The sequence below is a fragment of the Heliangelus exortis genome, chromosome 3 (assembly GCF_036169615.1).
Source record: "Heliangelus exortis chromosome 3, bHelExo1.hap1, whole genome shotgun sequence".
NCBI lineage: Eukaryota > Metazoa > Chordata > Aves > Apodiformes > Trochilidae > Heliangelus > Heliangelus exortis.
The window spans coordinates 59,331,599-59,338,862 of record NC_092424.1 but is presented as its reverse complement, the minus strand read 5'-3'; positions in this window follow the sequence as shown (position 1 = coordinate 59,338,862).

The window sequence follows — 7,264 nt, the reverse complement described above, 5'->3', positions numbered from 1 at the left end:
GTGCTTGCTGAAATGCTGACCCGCTGCACCCTGGAAAGCGTGAGACGCAGCCGATGCTTCGGCAGGTTACAGGTTCAGGAAGCCAAGGAGGCAGTGCACAAAGCTGTCAGGAAAATAAGTGGGTATTATCTGAACGCCACTACACCTGAGCTGGACATTAGATGGATGTTTCTGACAAGCAAAACTACACACATTACAGGACAACCTCACAGTTAAATCCAAAGTGTATTCAGGAGCTAGGAGAGTTTACTAATATCACAGTCACAGAATTGTCTCAGTTAGAAAAGACCTCTAAGATCACTGTGTCTGTCAACCCAGAAAAAAAAAAAAAAATCACCATCTCACAAGAGCAATGTCCTAAAGTACCTCATCTACATGACATTTGGATACCTCCAGGGATGGTGACTCTAACACCTCTCTGGACAGCCCATTCTAATGCCTAACTATGCTTTTAGTAGAGAAATTCTTCCTAGTATCTACTCTAGATGCCCCTGGAGCAACTTCCAATTTCCTCTGGTCTTGTCATGATTCACTTAGGAGAAGAGGCCAGCACCCAAGATACAGTCTCCTTTCAGGTAGCTGTAGAGAGCAATAAGGTCTCCCCTCAGCTTCCCCTTCTCCAAACTAAACAGTCCCAGTTCCCTCAGCTCCTCCTGGTAGGACTTGTTCTCTAGAGCCTTCAGAGAAGTCAGCAACCCTCTACATCTTGGTTGCCCTCTCTGTACTCACTCCAGCAACAAAATGCCCTTCTTGTAGTGAGAGACCATACCAGTACTCCAGACACAGCCTCACTAGTGCCAAGTACAAGGACATGATCTCTTGCCTTCTCCTGCTGGCCACATTCTTCATGATACAAGTCAGGATTCTGTGGGCCTTCTTGGCAAACTTGGACACACTGCTGGCTCATATTCAGCTGGGTGTCAACCAGCACCCCCTGGGTCCTTTTTTGCCTGGAAGCTTTCCAGCCACTCCTACCCAAATCTGTAGCATTGCCTGGAGTGGTTGTGACTGAAATGCAGAACCCAGCACTTGGCCTTGCTAAACCTCAACAGGCCTTGGCCCATCAATCCAACCTGTACAGATTCCTCTGGAGAACCTTCCTGCCTCAAGCAAAACAACACACCTGCCCAACTTGGCATCATCTGAAAACATAGAGGAAGCACTCAAGCCCCTCATCTAGATCATTGAAAAAGACTGAACAGGACCAGCCCCAAAACTGAGTCCTGGGGAACACCACTGGTGACCAGTCACCAACTGGATTTAACTGCAACTCTGACTGGGCCATAGAGACAGTTTTTAACCCAGCAAAGATTATACTTGTCTGTGCCAGGAGCCTTCAGCTTCTGTAGGAGAATGCTGTGGAAGACAGTGTCAAAGGCTTTACTGAAGTGTAGATAGACACTGTCCACAGGCTCTCCCTTGTCACCTGCTCATATAGAACGAGATCAGGCTGGTGAAGCAGGACCTGCCCTTCCTGAACCCATGCTGTCTGGGCCCAATCTCCTGGCTGTCCTGCACTTGCCATGTGAGTGCACTCGTGATGAACCTCTCCATAATTTTTCTGCGCACCAAGGTCAGGCTGACAGGACTGCAGTTCACTTGATCCTCCTTCTGGCCCTTTTTGTAGATGGGTGTCACATTGTCAAGCCTCCAGTCATCTGGTACCTCCCCAATGGAGAAAGGCTTGGCGAGCTCCTCTGCCAGCTCTCTCAAAACTCTTGGCCCCATAGACTTGCAGGTGTCCAGGTGCTGTAGCAGGTCATTAACTACTTCTTCCTGGATTATGGAGGTGTTGTGCTATTCTCTGTACTTACCTTCCAGCTCAGGGGACTGAATACCTGAGGGTAGCTGGTCTGACTAATAAAGAAGGAGGCAAAGAAGGCATTATGTACCTCAGCCTTTTCACCACTGGCCTGTGGGATGGGTCTGGCTGGCATATTGGGCCCTATGTTTCCTCAGAAAGAAACACTGTGGTGTTGTGTTGCGGCGAGCCTTCTCTCGGGGACACAGCTCTTCTCCGGAGCTCTCCTGCCATCCCTCTCCTCAGGCATCTCTTGTCTCTACTCTGCTTCTGGGAGCATGCCTTTTATTTTGCCCTTCAGCCCCGCCCATTTCCAGCTGGGGCAGGCCCTAATTATTGGGCACAGCTGGGCCTAAGCTCCCAGTTCATTATCAGCAACACCTGAGGACTTGTGGCTCTCTCTACATTTCCCCCCTTTTTGTTGTTTGTTGAAAAATAGCAATAATTTACAATAACTTTAACATTTCATTTTCAATAAATTTCATTTAAACATTTCATTATTTCTCAACATTTTTAACATTTCATTTAAACATTTTTAACATTTCATTTTCAATAATTTAACATTTCATTATTTTTTAAACATTTAACATTTCATCAACATTTTTCATTACTTTTTTTAAACATTTCATTATTTTTCAAAATTTTTTTGCCTTTTCAAACATTTCATTACTTTTTAAACATTTCATTACTTTTCCCTCAATAATTTACAATTATTCTTATATTACGGCCTTCCATTTCCTTAAGTTTACAATTTTCACAATTTTACAATTATTCTTATATTACGGCCTTTCATTTCCTTAATTTTACAATTTTCTTAGGCTTTGATTGAAATGTAGAGGGAAAGTTCGGGCTCCTACCGGCTTTTTTGCCTCTTTTAGCCTCTGTTGTCAGCAGAAGATGAGGTCTCAGAACACCAGCTCAGCTTTCGCTGGTACTCGCCACCTCGGGATGCCTAGCCATGCAGAGGCTTCTCCGAGCATTCACCGCACCAGTCTTATCGCGTGTCCCTGGGGGCTCCGTTTCAGGACCGCACTGACTTGATGCGCACTCAGAGCTCCGCTTCAGCTTCAGCATTCCTCGGGTTCGAATTCCACGCACCAACTCGCTGCGCCCTTAGAGCCTCATTCTTTTTACCGCTTTTTCAGCTTCGCTCCTGCCTGGCTCGCCATTCCGGGCTGTTGTATACCTTGCCGTGCTGGGCTTCTACTCCGAGCTCTTCACGCCGCCTACAGCATTTAAGCCTGGCCTTGTGGAGCTTCTGATGTGGTTGCGTATTTGGAGCTCTTTATAGAGCGTCCCGCACCAACGTAGTGGCTCCATCTGACTTGATTGCGTATTCAAAGCTCTTTATATCGCCTTCCGTATTTAAGCCTGGCTTTGTAGAGCTTCCCGCAACCAACATGGTCATGTAGAGCTCTTTATATCGCCTCAGCATTTACGGCTGCTGCTGTTGCCCGCATTCTCCACCAATTGTTGCGGCGAGCCTTCTCTCGGGGACGCAGCTCTTCTCCGGAGCTCTCCTGCCATCCCTCTCCTCAGGCATCTCTTGTCTCTACTCTGCTTCTGGGAGCATGCCTTTTATTTTGCCCTTCAGCCCCGCCCATTTCTGGCTGGGGCAGGCCCTAATTATTGGGCACAGCTGGGCTGTGGAGAGTCTTACAGACCAATGGTTGCAAGACAAAGGACATGGCAGTGTGAAGCTGGTTAGCGTATAGGCGACAAGGACAAGGTGTCCTTGTCACCAACTGTTACACAGTAACAGAATGTTGTGGTTAGCAGTAAGGGGAATGTAGCCCCCAAGAAGAATGTTCTAGAAACTGCAAGGCGTTGCCTAGCTACATTGCGTCAGTAGCTAAGAACCAATGAGGAGCTTAGTTTTTGTAATATGCATGAGCTGATTAAGGACCTTATAAAAGCGTAACGAATGTTCAATAAAGTTGAGACTTGTTGATCATGATAGCATGAGTCTTGTCTCCCGTGGCTCCGGTTATCCAACATTTGGCGCCCGAACAGCCTCTACCCTTCCCTCTTCAGAGCTACGTTGGGTGCGGGTCGGACTGACGGCGCAAGGCTCGTGTTGCCCGCCGCGCCCGGAGGATCACATCGGTGATCTCCGCCGCTACGCGCTGCCGACGCTTGGGGGGTTGCAACGGTACCGGTCAGAATGGACAGGCAAGCAGCGTACGATCTTTTTACTTGTTTTCTTAAAAAACGGGGGGTTAAAGATTTAGATTTGGATAAGGACCTTCCTCATCTTTTAAAGCATGCAACATCTTATGCATTCTTTACTGATCCGCACTTAGTTCACGATTTACATGAGTGGCGCCGTTACGGCGATCGACTCTGGGAATTAGTCTTAGATGACGATAAGCCAGCTAAGAAAATGAGTAAATTGTGGAAGGTCGTACACAATGAGCTCTTGATGTCGCAGGCTGAGAAGCGGGCCGCAGATAATGCCCGCCAGGCTCACGCGAGAAACTTAAATTATGCAATTACTGACCCCCCTGCGCCGAGTTCCCCTGACCCCTCGGCGCCAAATCCCCCTATTTTCGCTTCAGTTGATGTGCCCACACCTAGGTCCCCGCCCGTCTCGCCCCGGCTGCCTGCGGCATTTTTGTCACCCTCGCCCCCGCCGGGTTACAATCCGACTGCGCCACCCCCCCCGGCGCCACGGAGCCGTGCCCCGGGGCCCTTTCGCACCTCGCGGAGGCTATGGCACAAAGGAGGCGGGAGTTATGGGCCAGTCTCGCGAGACAGGGGATCGAGGACGGTGACCTCGCCCTGCTTGAGGCGGCACAAGACCACTCATCCCCTATGGCATTCCCTGTCGTCTTTAACAGGGACGGGCCAGATGGCGTATTGCGCGCTCAGGTTACCCAACTTGATTGGAAACTGTTAGCACAACTGCGGTCTACCGTCGTACAATTCGGAGTTACCAGTGAGCCTGCGAGGCAAATGATTGATTATCTGTTTAATTTGGCCGTTTTGCTCCCTGCCAACATTAAGGGCATAGCCCGCCTCATATACACCCCCCATCAGAAATTAACATTTGAAAGCCGATGGAGGGAAGAGGCAGCTAATAGCGCCGCGCAGCGGCGCCAGCAAGCAGACCCTTTACACGGTATTACGGTGGATGAGCTCACGGGTGAGGGAAATTATTTTCCCCTAGAACAACAAGCGGCACTGGGAGCAGAAAAGCTCAGGGAGGTCATGGCAGTTGCCAAGAGGGCGATGCAAAAGGTCCGTGAACCAGGAGGAATCCCCATGTATATGGGAATTAAACAGGGTCGTGAAGAGCCTCTTGGGTCCTTTGTAGACAAAATCATTAATGCTTTAACCAGGGCGGGTATTACAGATCACATGCAGGATGCTCTTATTAAGCAAGTTATTATTCAGAACGGTAATCCCACCACCCGTTCGCTAATAGCCACGGCCCCTGGTAATTGGACAGTCCAAGATATCTTGGATAAGGCTGCGGCAATGCCTGCGAGCAATCAAGTCTTTCTAGTACAAGCCTTACAGAAGATAGGGGATAGTATAGATAATCAGGCCAAAGCTCTAGATAATCAGGCCAAAGCTCAAAACCAGGTCTTAGCAGCCCTTGCACCCCTCCAAACTACCTCATTGCAGCGCCGACTTGGAGCACCAGGGGGCCGCATGAAATGTTTTCGCTGCGGCCGCCCAGGTCACATTCGCCGTGAGTGTAACGCCACAGGGGTTTGGTGTGGAAAATGCCAGTCTAACACTCACAACAGCAACGCTTGTCGTCGTTCTTCAGGAAACTCCAAGAGCAGCGCGAGGGCGAACCGCGCCGAGACACAAGTAGTCCCCAACTCTCCCCAGCAACCCCTGGCAGCCTCGGACTGGACCTGGCAGCAGCAATAGACATTACGCTTTATCACACCGGCATCCATACCATCCCCACTGGGATTTTCGGACCCATTAAGATTAACGGACAATTGGTTGGTGGACTTGTTATAGGTCGTTCTTCGGCGTTTGTTTTGGGACTAATTGTGGAGACTGGAGTTATTGATAAAGATACGGAAGGGGAAATATTCATTATTGCACATACGATGTTTCCACCACTGTTTATACCCAAAGGACAGAGGCTCGCCCAGCTCGTACCGCTGCCTCACATGGCTGCAGCCGTGACACCGCTTTCTACTGAACCACGCGGGAAAGGATGTCTTGGATCCTCTGGAGGCATTTCACTCCCAGTCATCGATCTATCTACCCGACCAAAGAAGACTTGTCGTCTCTCGTATTCGGGACATACAATTACCCTTAAGAAGGCGTTGCTTGACACTGGAGCAGACTCCTGCATAATCAACGCCAACTTATACCCAAAAAATTGGCCCCTTTTGCCCGCGAACACCACCGTTTCCGGTATCGGAGGTGTCACGCTCGTAAGGAAAACCCCTCTACTCTTGGTGGAATTGGAAAACAAACAGACCAGAGCACCCTTTGCCTTGACGCCCCTGCCTAATGAAGTGGACTGCATTCTTGGCCGAGACGTGCTCTCCCAACTAGGATATGTGCTCGCGGACTCCCCTTTTGTTTAGTGGCCATTGCTTGGTCCTTCCCACTGCCGCTGACATGGACTAGCAACGACCCGGTGGTAGTTAAGCAATGGCCTCTAAAAAGGGAACATCTTGAACAAGCACATAAATTGGTTGCAGAGCAGTTACAATTACGCCACCTCAAACCTTCGACCAGCCCCTGGAACACACCTATTTTTGTAATCAAGAAAAAATCTGGGAATTACCGCCTTCTACATGATCTACGTGCTGTTAATCAGCAGATGGAACTGATGGGGGCCTTACAACCAGGTCTTCCAAACCCAGCTATGTTACCCCAGGATTGGCCTATACTGATCATTGATCTGAAGGACTGCTTTTTTACTATACCTTTGCATCCTCAGGACACAAAGCGATTTGCATTCACTCTCCCTGCATTAAATAGAGGTGAGCCAGATAAGAGGTTTGAATGGACGACACTCCCACAGGGAATGCGCAACTCCCCCGCTTTGTGTCAGCTATACGTGGATGCGGCCCTCCAGCCTATTCGAAGAGCACTTCCAGAAACAATTATTTACCATTACATGGACGATATTTTGTTTGCACAGCAGCTTCCCTTCTCACAGCAGCAAGTGCAGTCCATAACCGCAATGCTCCAAGCCCACGGACTCCAAATATCGCGAGAAAAAATTCAGCTGTGTGCGCCGTGGAAATACCTCGGATGGACTATCTCTGCCAAGCAAGTGAGGCCACAAAAGCTTGCTATTCAGACTACTCCCACTAACCTTCATGAAGCTCAGAAACTTCTCGGTGATTTGCAGTGGTTGAAACCTGTTATAGGAATACCTAACTCACTCCTAGAGTCCTTGCGCCCGCTTCTAAAAGGTACGGATCCCTGTGCTCCAGTCACCCTGTCCGCCGAACAATTGCAAGCATTACGAAACAT